We start from the raw sequence: 17,450 nt of genomic DNA on the forward strand, positions 1-17,450 counted from the left end.
GAGGCAAATCCTACTTGGACCAGGAGTCCAAGTAGGACTCCCCCCCTTGGTGCGCCACACCTTGGCCGGCCTCCTCCTCCCCCTCCTTTATATACGTGGGAGGGGGCACCCCAAAGGCACACCAAACTTTCTCTTAGCCGTGTGCGGTGCCCCCTTCCACAGTTACACACCTCGGTCATATCATCATATTGCTTAGGCGAAGCCCTGCGCCGGTAAAGTTCATCATCACCGTCTCCGCACCGTCGTGTTGACGAAACTCTCCCACGGCCTCAACTGGATCAAGAGTTCGAGGGACGTCACCGAGCTGAATGTGTGCTTATCGCGGAGGTGTCGTATGTTCGGTACTTGGATCGGTTGGATCAAGAAGACGTTTGACTACATCAACTGTGTTACTAAACACTTCCGCCTTCGGTCTACGAGGGTACGTGGACACACTCTCCCCGCTCATTGCTATGCATCTCCTAAATAGATCTTGCGTGATCGTAGGTAATTTTTTTTGAAATACTGCGTTCCCCAACAATGGCATCCGAGCCAGGTCTATGCTTAGATGTTATATGCACGAGTAGAACACAATGAGGTGTGAGCGATAATAGTCATACTGCTTACCAGCAATGTCTTACTTTGATTCAGCGACATTGTTGGATGAAGCGGCCCAGACCGACATTACATGACCACATTCATGAGACTGGTTCTACCGATGTGCTTCGCACACAGGTGGCTAGTGGGTGTCTGTTTCTCCAACTTTAGTTGAATCGAGTTTGACTACGCCCGGTCCTTCTTGAAGGTTAAAACATCACACTTGACAAGAAATCGTTGTGGTTTTGATGCGTAGGTAAGAACGGTTCTTGCTAGAAGCCCGTAGCAGCCACGTAAAACTTGCAACAACAAAGTAGAGGACGTCTAACTTGTTTTTGCAGGGCTTGCTGTGATGTGATATGGTCAAGACGTGATGATATATAAATTGTTGTATGAGATGATCATGTTTTGTAACAGTTATCGGCAACTGGCAGGAGCCATATGGTTCTCGCTTTATTGTATGAAATGCAATCGTCATGTAATTGCTTTACTTTATCACTAAGCGGTAGCAATAGTCGTAGAAGCAATAGTTGGCGAGACGACAACGATGCTACGATGGAGATCAAGGTGTCAAGCCGGTGACGATGGTGATCATAACGGTGCTTTGGAGATGGAGATCAAAGGCACAAGATGATGATGGCCATATCATATCACTTATTTTGATTGCATGTGATGTTTATCCTTTATGCATCTTATTTTGCTTAGTACGGTAGTAGCATTATAAGATGATCTCTCACTAAATTTTAAGGTACAAGTGTTTTCTTTGAGTATGTACCGTTGCTACAGTTCGTCATGCCGAGACACCACGTGATGATCGGGTGTGATAAGCTCTATGTTCACATACAACGGGTGCAAGCCAGTTTTGCACACACAGAATACTCGGGTTAAACTTGATGAGCCTAGCATATGCAGATATGGCCTCGGAACACTGAGACCGAAAGGTCGAGCGTGAATCATATAGTAGATATGATCAACATAGTGATGTTCACCATTGAAAGCTACTCTATCTCACGTAATGATCGGACATGGTTTAGTTGATATGAATCACGTGATCATTTAGATGACTAGAGGGATGTCTATCTAAGTGGGAGTTCTTAAGTAATATGATTAATTGAACTTTAATTTATCATGAACTTAGTACATGATAGTATTTTGCATGTCTATGTTGTTGTAGATAAATGGCATGTGCTAATGTTCCTTTGACTTTTAATGCATTCCTAGAGAAAGCTAAGTTGAAAGATGATGGTAGCAACTACATGGACTGAGTTCGTAACTTGAGGATTATCCTCATTGCTGCACAGAAGAATAGCGTCTTGGAAGCACCGCTAAGTGCAAAGCCCGCTACAGGAGCAATGCCAGATGTTATGAACGTCTGGCAGAGCAAAGCTGATGACTACTCGATAGTTCAGTGTGCCCTGCTTTACGGCTTAGAATCGGGACTTCAACGACGTTTTGAATGTCATGGAACATATGAGATGTTCCAGGAGTTGAAGTTAATATTTCAAGCAAATGCCCGGATTGAGAGATATGAAGTCTCCAATAAGTTCTATAGCTGCAAGATGGAGGAGAATAGTTCTGTCAGTGAACATATACTCAGAATGTCTGGGGTACCACAACCACTTGACTCAACTGGGAGCTAATCTTCCTGATGATAGTGTCATTGACAGAGTTCTTCAATCACTGCCACCAAGCTACAAAAGCTTCATGATGAAATATAATATGCAAGGGATGGATAAGACAATTCTCGAGCTCTTCGTGATGCTAAAGGCTGTGGAGATAGAAATCAAGATGGAGCATCAAGTGTTGATCGTTAACAAGACCACTAGTTTCAAGAAGAAGGGCAAAGGGAAGAAGGGGAACTTCAAGAAGAATGGCAAGCAAGTTGCTTCTCAAGTGAAGAAGCCCAAGTCTGGACCTAAGCCTGAGACTGAGTGCTTCTACTGCAAAGGGACTGGTCACTGGAAGCGAAACTGCCCCAAGTATTTGGCGGATAAGAAGGATGGCAATGTGAAAGGTATATTTGATATACATGTTATTGATGTGTACCTTACTAATGCTCATAGTAGCGTCTGGGTATTTGATACTGGTTTTGTTGCTCATATTTGCAACTCAAAACAGGGGCTACGAATTAAGCGAAGATTGTTTAAGGACGTGGTGACGATGCGCGTGGGAAATGGTTCCAAAGTTGAAGTGATCGCGGTCGGCACGCTACCTCTACATCTACCTTCAAGATTAGTTTTAGACCTAAATAATTGTTATTTGGTGCCAGCGTTAAGCATGAACATTATATCTGGATCTTGTTTGATGTGAGACGGTTATTCATTTAAATCAGAGAATAATGATTGTTCTATTTATATGAGTAATATCTTTTTTGGTCATGCACCCTTGATGAGTGGTCTATTTTTATTGAATCTCGATAGTAGTAATACACATATTCATAGTATTGAAGCCAAAAGATACAAGTTTAATAATGATAGTGCAACATATTTGTGGCACTGCCGTTTAGGTCATATTGGTGTAAACCGCATGAAGAAACTCCATGCTGATGGGCTTTTGGAATCACTTGATGCTTGTAGACCATGCCTCATGGGCAAGATGACTAAGACTCCGTTCTCCGGAACAATGGAGCGAGCAACATACTTATTGGAAATAATACATACTAATGTATGTGGTCCAATGAGTGTTGATGCTCGCGGCAGGTATCATTATTTTCTAACCTTTACAGATGATTTGAGCCGATATGGGTATATCTACCCTATGAAATATAAGTCTGAAACATTTGAAAAGTTCAAATAATTTCAGAGTGAAGTGGAAAATCATCATAACAAGAAAATAAAGTTTCTACGATCTGATCGTGGAGGTGAATATTTGAGTTATGAGTTTGGTCTTCATTTGAAACAATGCGGAATAGTTTTGCAACTCACGCCACCTGGAACACCACAGCGTAATGGTGTGTCCAAACGTCGTAACCGCACTTTATTAGATATGGTGCGATCTATGATGTCTCTTACTGATTTACCGCAATCGTTTTGGGGTTATGCTTCAGAGAGGGCTGCATTCACGTTAAATAGGGCACCATCTAAATCCGTTGAGACGACACCATATGAACTATGGTTTGGCAAGAAACCCAAGTTGTCGTTCCTTAAAGTTTGGGGCTGGGATGCTTATGTAAAAAAGCTTCAACCTGATAAGCTCGAACCCAAATCGGAGAAATGTGTCTTCATAGGATACCCAAAGGAAACTTTTAGGTACACCTTCTATCACAGATCTGAAGGCAATATATTCGTTGCTAAGAATGGATCCTTTCTAGAGAAGGAGTTTCTCTCGAAAGAAGTGAGTGGGAGGAAAGTAGAACTTGATGAGGTAATTGTACCTTCTCCCGAATTGGAAAGTAGTCCATCACAGAAATTAGTTCTAGTGATTGCTACACCAATTAGTGAGGAATCTAATGATGATGATCATGAAACTTCGGATCAAGTTACTACTAAACCTCATAGGTCAACCAGAGTAAGATCCGCACCAGAGTGGTATGGTAATCCTATTCTGGAAATCATGTTACTTGACCATGACGAACCTACGAACTATGAGGAAGCGATGATGAGCCCAGATTTCGCGAAATGGCTTGAGGCCATGAAATGTGAGATGGGATCCATGTATGGGAACAAAGTGTGGACTTTGGTTGACTTGCCCAATGATCGGCAAGCCATAGAGAATAAATGGATCTTCAAGAAGAAGACTGACGCTGACGGTAATGTTACTGTCTACAAAGCTCGACTTGTTGCAAAAGGTTTTTGACAAGTTCAAGGAGTTGACTACGATGAGACTTTCTCACCCGTAGCAATGCTTAAGTCTGTCCGATTCATGTTAGCAATTGCCGCATTTTATGATTATGAAATTTGGCAAATGGATGTCAAAACTGCATTTCTTAATGGATATCTTAAAGAAGAATTGTATATGATGCAACCAGAAGGTTTTGTCGATCCAAAAGGTGCTAACAAAGTGTGCAAGCTCCAGCGATCCATTTATGGACTGGTGCAAGCCTCCGAGGGTTGGAATATACGCTTTGATAGTGTGACCAAAGCATATGGTTTTATACAGACTTTTGGAGAAGCCTGTATTTACAAGAAAGTGAGTGGGGGCTTTGTAGCATTTCTGATATTATATGTGGATGACATATTATTGATCGGAAATGATACTGAATTTCTGAATAGCATAAAGGATACTTGAATAAGAATTTTTCAATGAAAGAGCTCGGTGAAGCTTCTTATATATTGGGCATCAAGATCTATAGAGATAGATCAAGACGCTTAATTGGACTTTCACAAAGCACATACCTTGATAAAGTTTTGAAGAAGTTCAAAATGGATCAGTCAAAGAAAGGGTTCTTGCCTGTGTTACCAGGTGTGAAGTTGAGTCAGACACAATGCCCGACCACCGCAAAAGATAGAGAGAAAATGAAAGTCATTCCTTATGCCTCAGCCATAGGTTCTATCATGTATGCAATGTTGTGTACCAGACCTGATGTGTGCCTTGGTATTAGTTTAGCAGGGAGGTACCAAAGTAATCCAGGAGTGGATCACTGGACAACGGTCAAGAACATCCTAAAATACCCGAAAAGGATAAGGATATGTTTCTAGTTTATGGAGGTGACAAAGAGCTCGACGTAAACGGTTACGTCGATGCAAGCTTTGACACTGATCCGGATGACTCTAAGTCGCAAACCGGACACGTATTTATATTGAATGGTGGAGCTGTCAGTTGGTGCAGTTCCAAGCAGAGCGTCGTGGCAGGATCTATGTGTGAAGCGGAGTATATAGCTGCTTCGGAAGCAGCAAATGAAGGAGTCTGGATGAAGGATTTCATATCCGATCTAGGTGTCATACCTAGTGCATCGGGTCCAATGAAAATCTTTTGTGACAATACTGGTGCAATTGCCTTGGCAAAGGAATTCAAATTTCACAAGAGAACCAAGTACATCAAGAGATGCTTCAATTCCATCTGCGATCAAGTCAAGGAGGGAGACATAGAGATTTGCAAGATACATACGGATCTGAATGTTGCAGACCCGTTGACTAAGCCTCTCTGACGAGCAAAACATGATCAGCACCAAGACTCCATGGGTGTTAGAATCATTACTATGTAATCTAGATTATTGACTCTGGTGCAAGTGGGAGACTGAAGGAAATATGCCCTAGAGGCAATAATAAAGTTGTTATTTATATTTCCCTATATCATGATAAATGTTTATTATTCATGCTAGAATTGTATTAACCGGAAACTTAGTACATGTGTGGATACATAGACAAACAGAGTGTCCCTATTATGCCTCTACTTGACTAGCTCGTTAATTAAAGAAGGTTAAGTTTCCTAGCCATAGACATGTGTTGTCATTTGATGAATGGGATCACATCATTAGAGAATGATGTGATGGACAAGACCCATCAGTTAGCTTAGCATAATGATCGTTTAGTTTTGCTGCTATTGCTTTCTTCATGACTTATACATGTTCCTCAGACTATGAGATTATGCAACTCCGAATACCGGAGGAGCACTTTGTGTGCTATCAAACGTCACAGTGTAACTGGGTGATTATAAAGATGCTCTATAGGTGTCTCCAATGGTGTTTGTTGATTTAGCATAGATCGAGATTAGGATTTGTCACTACATGTATCGGAGAGGTATCTCTGGGCCCTCTCGGTAATGCACATCACTATAAGCCTTGCAAGCAATGTGACTAATAAGTTAGTCATGAGATGATGCATTATGGAATGAGTAAAGAGACTTTCCAGTGACGAGATTGAACTAGGTATGATGATATCGACGATCGAATCTCGGGCAAGTAACATACCGATGACAAAGGGAACAACATATGTTGTTATGCGGTTTGACCGATAAAGATCTTCATAGAATATGTAGGAGCCAATATGAGCATCCAGGTTCCGCTATTGGTTATTGACCAGAGATGTGTCTCGGTCATGTCTACATAGTTCTCGAACCCGTAGGGTCCGCACGCTTAACGTTCAATGACGATTTGTATTATGAGTTATGTGTTTTGATAAACCGAAGTTTGTTCGGAGTCCCGAATGAGATCGCGGACATGATGAGGAGTCTCGAAATGGTCGAGTCATAATGATTTATATATTGGAAGGTTATGTTTGGACACCGGAATGGTTTCAGATAGGTTCAGACATTTTCTGGAGTACCGGGGAGTTATCAGAACCCCCCCGGGGGGTTAATGGGCCTTCATGGGCCCTAGTGAAGAGAGGAGGCGGCGGCCATGTGGAGGCGCGCGCCCCCCAAGCCCAATCCGAATTGGACTAGGGTTGGGGGGGGGCCCTTTCCTTCTTCTCCTCCCTCTCTTTCCCCCTTCTTCTTCTTGGAATAGGAAAGGGGGGAATCCTACTTGGACCGGGAGTCCAAGTAGGACTCCCCCCTTGGCGCGCCACACCTTGGCCGGCCTCCTCCTCCCCCTCCTTTATCTACGTGGGAGGGGGGCACCCCAAAGGCACACCAAAGTTTCTCTTAGCCGTGTGCGGTGCCCCCTCCACAGTTACACACCTCGGTCATATTGTCGTAGTGCTTAGGCGAAGCCCTGCACCAGTAAACTTCGTCATCACCGTCGCCACGCCGTCGTGCTGACAAAACTCTCCCTCGGCCTCAATTGGATCAAGAGTTCGAGGGACGTCACCGAGCTGAACGTGTGCTGATCGCGGAGGTGCTGTACGTTCGGTACTTGGATCGCTTGGATCAAGAAGATGTTCGAATACATCAAATGTGTTACTAAATGCTTTCGCTTTCGGTCTACGAGGGTACGTGGACACACTCTCCCCGCTCGTTGCTATGCATCTCCTAAATAGATCTTGCATGATCGTAGGTAAATTTTTTGAAATACTGCGTTCCCCAACATATTCTTCTACACGTGCTTATTAGTCTTCCCCTGAACCACATATTCAAGAACCATAGCAGTTATAGCATAGAATATAAACATTAACTATAAACTTGGAAATAAATAATACTAATAGTATTTCCTCTAGGGCATATTTCCAACAGCTGCAGTAGCTTCTCTGTACTAGCACCAATATCATTTCCTTCAAGCTTCTGAATTTTGTGATCAAATAGAGCCCGGCGTGCACTTCTGTTCTGAAAATTCTCAGTAGGGGAATAGTGGATCCCCAAAACATCAAGAACAAGCATCGGCGAGATTTGTGTAGGATCAAGGATAATTGCCATGTTTTCCTTCCAAAATCAGCCCTTCTCCCAGGTCTCAGTCCACGTTGCATGCTGATACGTCCATTTTGCATCATGATTTTATATCGATATTTATTGCATTATGGGCTGTTATTACACATTATGTCACAATACTTATGCCTATTCTCTCTTATTTTACAAGGCTTACATGAAGAGGGAGAATGCCGGCAGCTGGAATTCTGGGCTGGAAAAGGAGCAAATATTAGAGACCTATTTTGCACAACTCCAAAAGTCTTGAAACACCACGGAAGTCAGTTTTGGAATATATAAAAAATATTGGGCGAAGAAAGCACCAGAGGGGGCCACCCACCATCCATGAGGGTGGGGGGCGCTGTTGGGGAACGTAGCAGAAATTCAAAAATTTTCCTACGTATCACCAAGATCTATCTATGGAGAGACCAGCAACGAGTAGAAAGGAGAGGAGAGTTTGCATCTACATACCCTTGTAGATCGCTAAGCGGAAGCGTTCAAGTGAACGGGGTTGATGGAGTCGTACTCGTCGTGATTCAGATCACCGATGATCAAGTGCCGAACGGACGGCACCTCCGCGTTCAACACACGTACAGCCCGGTGACGTCTCCCACGCCTTGATCCAGCAAGGAGAGAGGGAGAGGTTGAGGAAGACTCCATCCAGCAGCAGCACAACGGCGTGGTGGTGATGGAGGAGCGTGGCAATCCTGCAGGGCTTCGCCAAGCACCTACGGGAGAGGAGGAGGTGTCACGGGAGGGAGGGAGGCGCCAAGGGCTCAGGTATGGATGCCCTCCCTCCCCTCCACTATATATAGGGGCAGGGGAGAAGGGGGAGGCGCAGCCTTGCCCCCTACTCCAAGAAAGGGGTGCGGCTAGGAGGGGGGGAGGAGTCCATCCTCCCCAAGGCACCTCGGAGGTGCCTTCCCCCCTTAGGACTCTCCCCTTTTCCTATATCTTGGCGCATGGGCCTCTAGGGGCTGGTGCCCTTGGCCCATGTAGGCCAAGGTGCACCCCCTACAGCCCATGTGGCCCCCCGGGGCAGGTGGCCCCACCCGGTGGGCCCCCGGGACCCTTCCGGTGGTCCCGGTACAATACCGATGACCCCGAAACTTGTCCCGATGGCCGAAACAGGACTTCCTATATATAAATCTTTACCTCCGGACCATTCCGGAACTCCTCGTGACGTCCGGGATCTCATCCGGGACTCCGAACAACATTCGGTAACCACATACAAGCTTCCTTTATAACCCTAGCGTCATCGAACCTTAAGTGTGTAGACCCTACGGGTTCGGGAGACATGCAGACATGACCGAGACGTTCTCCGGTCAATAACCAACAGCGGGATCTGGATACCCATGTTGGCTCCCACATGTTCCACGATGATCTCATCGGATGAACCACGATGTCAAGGACTCAATCGATCCCGTATCCAATTCCCTTTGTCTAGCGGTATTTTACTTGCCCGAGATTCGATCGTCGGTATACCGATACCTTGTTCAATCTCGTTACCGGCAAGTCACTTTACTCGTTCCGTAACACATCATCCCGTGATCAACTCCTTGGTCACATTGCGCATATGATGATGTCCTACCGAGTGGGCCCAGAGATACCTCTCCGTTTACACGGAGTGACAAATCCCAGTCTTGATCCGCATAAAACAATAGATACTTTCGGAGATACCTGTAGTGCACCTTTATAGTCACCCAGTTACGTTGTGACGTTTGATACACCCAAGGCACTCCTACGGTATCCAGGAGTTACACGATCTCATGGTCAAAAGGAAGAGATACTTGACATTGGCAAAGCTCTAGCAAACGAACTACACGATCTTTGTGCTAGTCTTAGGATTGGGTCTTGTCCATCACATCATTCTCCTAATGATGTGATCCCGTTATCAACGACATCCAATGTCCATAGCCAGGAAACCATGACTATCTGTTGATCACAACAAGCTAGTCAACTAGAGGCTCACTAGGGACATATTGTGGTCTATGTATTCACACGTGTATTACGATTTCCGGATAATACAGTTATAGCATGAATAAAAGACAATTATCATGAACAAGGAAATATAATAATAATACTTTTATTATTGCCTCTAGGGCATATTTCCAACAGTCTCCCACTTGCACTAGAGTCAATAATCTAGTTCACATCGTCATGTGATTAACACTCACAGGTCACATCGCCATGTGACTAACACCCAAGAGTTTACTAGAATCAGTAGTCTAGTTCACATCACTATGTGATCAACACTCAATGAGTTTTATGTTTGATCATGTTGCTTGTGAGAGAGGTTTTAGTCAACGGGTCTGAACCTTTCAGATCCGTGTGTGCTTTACAAATCTCTATGTCATCTCCTAGATGCAGCTACCATGCTCTATTTGGAGCTATTCCAAATAACTGTTCTACTTGGAGCTATTCTAAATTGTTGCCCCATTGTACGTATCCGGTCTCTCTACTCAGAGCTATCCGGATAGGTGTCAAGCTTGCATCGTCGTAACCTTTACGACGAACTCTTTTACCACCTCCATAATCGAGAAAATTCCTTAGTCCACTAGTTACTAAGGATAACTTTGACCGCTGTCCTAGGATCCATTCATGGATCACTCTTGTACCCCTTGACTGACTCATGGCAAGGCACACTTTCGGTGCGGTACACAGCATAGCATACTGTAGAGCCTACGTCTAAAGCATAGGGGACGACCTTCGTCCTTTCTCTCTATTCTGCCGAGGTCGAGCTTTAAGTCTTAACTTCGTACCTTACAACTCAGGCAAGAACTCCTTCTTTGACTGGTCCATCTTGAACACCTTCAAGATCATGTCAAGGTATGTGCTCATTTGAAAGTATTATTAAGCATTTTGATCTATCCTTATAGATCTTGATGCTCAATGTTCAAGTAGCTTAATCCAGGCTTTCCATTGAAAAACACTTTCAAAATAACCCTATATGCTTTCCAGAAATTCTACGTCATTTCTGATCAACAATATGTTAACAACATATACTCATCAGAAATTCTATAGTGCTCCCACTCACTTCTTTGGAAATACAAGTTTCTCATAAACTTTGTACAAACCCAAAATTTTTGATCATCATCAAAGCATACATTCCAACTCCGAGATGCTCACTCCAGTCCTTAGAAGGATTGCTGGAGCTTTGCATACTTATTAGCATCTTTCGGGATTGACAAAACCTTCCAGTTGTATCACATACAACCTTTCCTCACGAAAACTGGTAAGGAAACTCGTTTTGATATCCATTTGCCAGATTTCATAAATACAGCTAATGCTAACATGAATCCGACGGACTTTAAGCGTCGCTACGGATGAGAAAATCTCATCGTAGTCAACTCCTTGAACTTGTGAAAAACTTTTCGCCACAAGTCGAGCTTCATGGATGGTGACATTACCATCCACGTCCGTCTTCTTCTTAAAGATCCATTTATCTTAATGGCTTGCCGATCATCGGGCAAGTCCACCAAAGTCCATGGATCCGTTCTCGGATTTTATGGCCTCGAGCCATTTATCGGAATCTGGGCCCACCATCGCTTCTCCATAGCTCGTAGGTTCATTGTTGTCTATCAACATGACTTCCAAGACAGGATTACGTACCACTCTGAAGTAGTACGCATCCTTGTCATCCCACGAGGTTTGGTAGTGACTTGATCCGAAGTTTCATGATCAACATCACAAGCTTCCACTTCAATTGGTGTAGGTGCCACAGGAACAACTTCCTGTGCCCTGCCACACACTAGTTGAAGAGACGGTTCAATAACCTCATCAAGTTTCCACCATCCTCCCACTCAATTCTTTTGAGAGAAACTTTTCCTCGAGAAAGGACCCGATTCTAGAAACAATCCATATTGCTTTCGGATCTGAATTAGGAGGTATACCCAACTGTTTTGGGTGTCCTATGAAGATGTATTTTATCCGCTTTGGGTTCGAGCTTAATCCTGAAACTTTTTCACATAAGCGTCGCAGCCCCAAACCTTTAAGAAACGACAACTTAGGTTTCTCTAAACCATAATTCATACGGTGTCATCTCAACGGAATTACGTGGTGCCCTATTTAAAGTGAATGTGGTTGTCTCTAATGCCTAACCCATGAACGATAGTGGTAATTCGATAAGAGACATCATGGTTCGCACCATATCCAATAGGGTGCAACTATGATGTTCGGACACACCATCACACTATGGTGTTCCAGGCGGTATTAATTGTGAAACAATTTCCACAATGTCTTAATTGTGTGCCAAAACTCGTAACTCAGATATTCATCTCTATGATCGTATCATAGACATTTTATTCTCTTGTCACAATGATCTTCTACTTCACTCTGAAATTACTTGAACCATTCAATAATTCAGACTTGTGTTTCATCAAGTAAATATTCTCAACATCTACTCGAATCATCTGTGAAGTAAGAACATAACGATATTCACTGCATGCCTCAGCACTTATTGGACTGCACACATCAAAATGTGTTACTTCCAACAAGTTGCTATCTTGTTCCATCTTATTGAAACCGAGGCTTTTCAGTCATCTTGCCTATGTGGTATGATTTGCATATCTCAAGTGATTCAAAATCAAGTGAGTCCGAACGATCCATTTGCATGGAGTTTCTTCATGCATATACACCAATAGACATGGTTCGCATGTCTCAAACTTTTCAAAAACGAGTGAGTCCAAAGATCCATCAACATGGAGCTTCTTCATGCGTTTTATACCATTATGACTTACATGGTAGTGCCACAAGTAAGTGGTACTATCATTACTATCTTATATCTTTTGGCATGAAAATGTGTATCCCTACGACCGAGATTCAATAAACCATTCATTTTAGGTGTAAGACCATCGAAGGTATTATTCAAATAAACAGAGTAACCATTATTCTCCTTAAATGAATAACCGTATTGCAATAGACATAATCCAATCATGTCTATGCTCAACGCAAACACCAAATAACAATTATTTAGGTTTAACACCAATCTCGTTGGTAGAGGGAGCGTGCGATGCTTGATCACATCTAGCTTGGAAAAACTTCCAACACATATCGTCAGCTCACCTTTAGCTAGTCTCCGTTTATTCCGTAGCCATTTGTTTCGAGTTACTAATACTTAGCAACCGAACCGGTATCCAATACCCTGGTGCTACTAGGAGTACTAGTAAAGTACACATTAACATAATGTATATCCAATATACTTCTATCGACCTTGCCAGCCTTCTCATCTACCAAGTATCTAGGGTAATGCTGCTCCAGTGGTTGTTCCCCTTATTACAGAAGCACTTAGTCTCGGGTTTGGGTTCAACCTCGGGTTTCTTCATTGGTGCAGCAGCTGATTTGCCGTTTCATGAAGTATCCCTTCTTGCCCTTGCCCTTCTTGAAACTAGTGGTTTCACCAACCATCAACAATTGATGCTCCTTCTTGATTTCTACTTTCGCGGTGTCAAACATCGTGAATACCTCAAGGATCATCTTATTTATCCCTGATATGTTATAGTTCATCACGAAGCTCTAGCAGCTCAGTGGCAATGACTTTGGAGAAACATCACTATCTCATTTGGAAGATCAACTCCCACTCAATTCAAGTGATTGTTGCACTCAGACAATCTGAGCACAAGCTCAACGATTGAGATTTTCTCCCTTAGTTTGCAGGCTAAGAGAATCGTCGGAGGTCTTATACCTCTTGACGTGAGCACGAGCCTGAAATCCCAATTTCAGCCCTCGAAACATCTCATATGTTCCGCGATGTTTCGAAAAACGTCTTTGGTGCCTCTACTTAAACCATTTAACTGAACTATCATGTAGTTATCAAAACGTGTATGTCCGATGTTCGCAACATCCACAAACGACGTTTGGGGTTCAGCACACTAAGCGGTGCATTAAGGACATAAGCTTTCTACTGTCCGCATAATTGCTACTGTCAACTTTCAACTATATTTTCTCTAGGAACATAACTAAACAGTAGAACTAAAGCGCGAGCTACGACATAATTTGCAAAGAGTCTTTTGACTATGTTCAAGATAATTAAGTTCATCTTATGAACTCCCACTTAGATAGACATCCCTCTGGTCATCTAAGTGATCACATGATCCGAGTCAACTAGGCCGTGTCCGATCATCACGTGAGACGGACTAGTTAACGTCGGTGAACATCTTCATGTTGATCGTATCTACTATACGACTCATGCTCGACCTTTCGGTCTCCGTGTTCCGAGGCCATGTCTGCACATGCTAGGCTCGTCAAGTTAACCCTAAGTGTTTTCGCTGTGTAAAACTGTCTTACACCCGTTGTATGTGAACGTAAGAATCCATCACACCCGATCATCACGTGGTGCTTAGAAGCGACGAACTGTAGCAACGGTGCACAGTTAGGGGAGAACACTTCTTGAAATTTGTGTAAGGGATCATCTTATTTACTACCGTCGTCCTAAGTAAACAAGATGCATAAACATGATAAACATCACATGCAATCAAATAGTGACATGATATGGCCAATATCATTTTGCTCCTTTTGATCTTCATCTTCGGGGCTCCATGATCATCATCGTCACCGGCATGACACCATGATCTCCATCATCATGATCTCCATCATCGTGTCTTCATGAAGTTGTCACGCCAACGACTACTTCTACTTCTATGGCTAACGCGTTTAGCAATAAAATAAAGTAAGTTACATGGCGTTCTTCAATGACACGCAGGTCATACAAAAAATAAAGACAACTCCTATGGCTCCTGCCGGTTGTCATACTCATCGACATGCAAGTCGTGAATCCTATTACAAGAACATGATCAATCTCATACATCACATATCATTCATCACATTCTTCTTGGCCATATCACATCACATAGCATACCCTGCAAAAACAAGTTAGACGTCCTCTAATTGTTGTTTGCATGTTTTACGTGGCTGCTATGGGTTTCTAGCAAGAACGTTTCTTACCTACGCAAAACCACAACGTGATATGCCAATTGCTATTTACCCTTCATAAGGACCCTTTTCATCGAATCCGTTCCGACTAAAGTGGGAGAGACTGGCACCCGCTAGCCACCTTATGCACCAAGTGCATGTCAATCGGTGGAACCTGTCTCACGTAAGAGTACGTGTAAGGTCGGTCCGGGCCGCTTCATCCCACAATACCGTCGAAACAAGATTGGACTAGTAACAGTAAGCATATTGAACAACATCAACGCCCACAACTACTTTGTGTTCTACTCGTGCAAAGAATCTACGCAATAGACCTAGCTCTGATACCACTGTTGGGGAACGTAGCAGAAATTCAAAAATTTTCCTACGTATCACCAAGATTTATCTATGGAGAGACCAGCAACGAGTAGAAAGGAGAGGAGAGTTTGCATCTACATACCCTTGTAGATCGCTAAGCGGAAGCGTTCAAGTGAACGGGGTTGATGGAGTCGTACTCGTCGTGATTCAGATCACCGATGATCAAGTGCCGAACGGACGGCACCTCCGCGTTCAACACACGTACAGCCCGGTGACGTCTCCCACGCCTTGATCCAGCAAGGAGAGAGGGAGAGGTTGAGGAAGACTCCATCCAGCAGCAGCACAACGGCGTGGTGGTGATGGAGGAGCGTGGCAATCCTGCAGGGCTTCGCCAAGCACCTACGGGAGAGGAGGAGGTGTCACGGGAGGGAGGGAGGCGCCAAGGGCTCAGGTATGGATGCCCTCCCTCCCCTCCACTATATATAGGGGCAGGGGAGAAGGGGGAGGCGCAGCCTTGCCCCCTACTCCAAGAAAGGGGTGCGGCTAGGAGGGGGGGAGGAGTCCATCCTCCCCAAGGCACCTCGGAGGTGCCTTCCCCCCTTAGGACTCTCCCCTTTTCCTATATCTTGGCGCATGGGCCTCTAGGGGCTGGTGCCCTTGGCCCATGTAGGCCAAGGCGCACCCCCTACAGCCCATGTGGCCCCCCGGGGCAGGTGGCCCCACCCGGTGGGCCCCCGGGACCCTTCCGGTGGTCCCGGTACAATACCGATGACCCCGAAACTTGTCCCGATGGCCGAAACAGGACTTCCTATATATAAATCTTTACCTCCGGACCATTCCGGAACTCCTCGTGACGTCCGGGATCTCATCCGGGACTCCGAACAACATTCGGTAACCACATACAAGCTTCCTTTATAACCCTAGCGTCATCGAACCTTAAGTGTGTAGACCCTACGGGTTCGGGAGACATGCAGACATGACCGAGACGTTCTCCGGTCAATAACCAACAGCGGGATCTGGATACCCATGTTGGCTCCCACATGTTCCACGATGATCTCATCGGATGAACCACGATGTCAAGGACTCAATCGATCCCGTATCCAATTCCCTTTGTCTAGCGGTATTTTACTTGCCCGAGATTCGATCGTCGGTATACCGATACCTTGTTCAATCTCGTTACCGGCAAGTCACTTTACTCGTTCCGTAACACATCATCCCGTGATCAACTCCTTGGTCACATTGCGCATATGATGATGTCCTACCGAGTGGGCCCAGAGATACCTCTCCGTTTACACGGAGTGACAAATCCCAGTCTTGATCCGCATAAAACAATAGATACTTTCGGAGATACCTGTAGTGCACCTTTATAGTCACCCAGTTACGTTGTGACGTTTGATACACCCAAGGCACTCCTACGGTATCCAGGAGTTACACGATCTCATGGTCAAAAGGAAGAGATACTTGACATTGGCAAAGCTCTAGCAAACGAACTACACGATCTTTGTGCTAGTCTTAGGATTGGGTCTTGTCCATCACATCATTCTCCTAATGATGTGATCCCGTTATCAACGACATCCAATGTCCATAGCCAGGAAACCATGACTATCTGTTGATCACAACGAGCTAGTCAACTAGAGGCTCACTAGGGACATATTGTGGTCTATGTATTCACACGTGTATTACGATTTCCGGATAATACAGTTATAGCATGAATAAAAGACAATTATCATGAACAAGGAAATATAATAATAATACTTTTATTATTGCCTCTAGGGCATATTTCCAACAGGCGCGCCCTACCCTCCTGGGCGTGCCCCCTGCCTCGTGGGCCCCCTGGCAGGCCTCCGGTGCCCATCTTTGGCTATATAAAGTCTTTCGCCCTGGAAAAAATCATAAGCAAGCTCTCGGGATGAAACTCCACCGCCACGAGGCGGAACCAATCTAGGGCTCCGGCGGAGCTGTTCTGCCGGGGAAACATCCCTCCGGGAAGGGGAAATCATCATCATCGTCATCACCATTGACCCTCTCATCGGGAGGGGGTCAATATCCATCAACATCTTCACCAGCACCATCTCATCTCAAACCCTAGTTCATCTCTTGTATCCAATCTTTGTCCCAGAACCTCAGATTGGTACCTGTGGGTTGCTAGTAGTGTTGATTACTCCTTGTAGTTGATGCTAGTTGGTTTACTTGGTGGAAGATCATATGTTCAGATCCTTTATGCATATTAATACCCCTCTGATTATGAACATGAATATGATTTGTGAGTAGTTACGTTTGTTCCTGAGGACATGGGAGAAGTCTTGCTATAAGTAGTCATGTGAATTTGGTATTCGTTCGATATTTTGATGAGATGTATGTTGTCTTTCCTCTAGTGGTGTCATGCGAACGTCGACTACATGACACTTCACCATTGTTCGGGCCTAGGGAAA

This window comes from Triticum dicoccoides, chromosome 2A (genome assembly GCF_002162155.2).
Source record: "Triticum dicoccoides isolate Atlit2015 ecotype Zavitan chromosome 2A, WEW_v2.0, whole genome shotgun sequence".
Taxonomy (NCBI): domain Eukaryota; kingdom Viridiplantae; phylum Streptophyta; class Magnoliopsida; order Poales; family Poaceae; genus Triticum; species Triticum dicoccoides.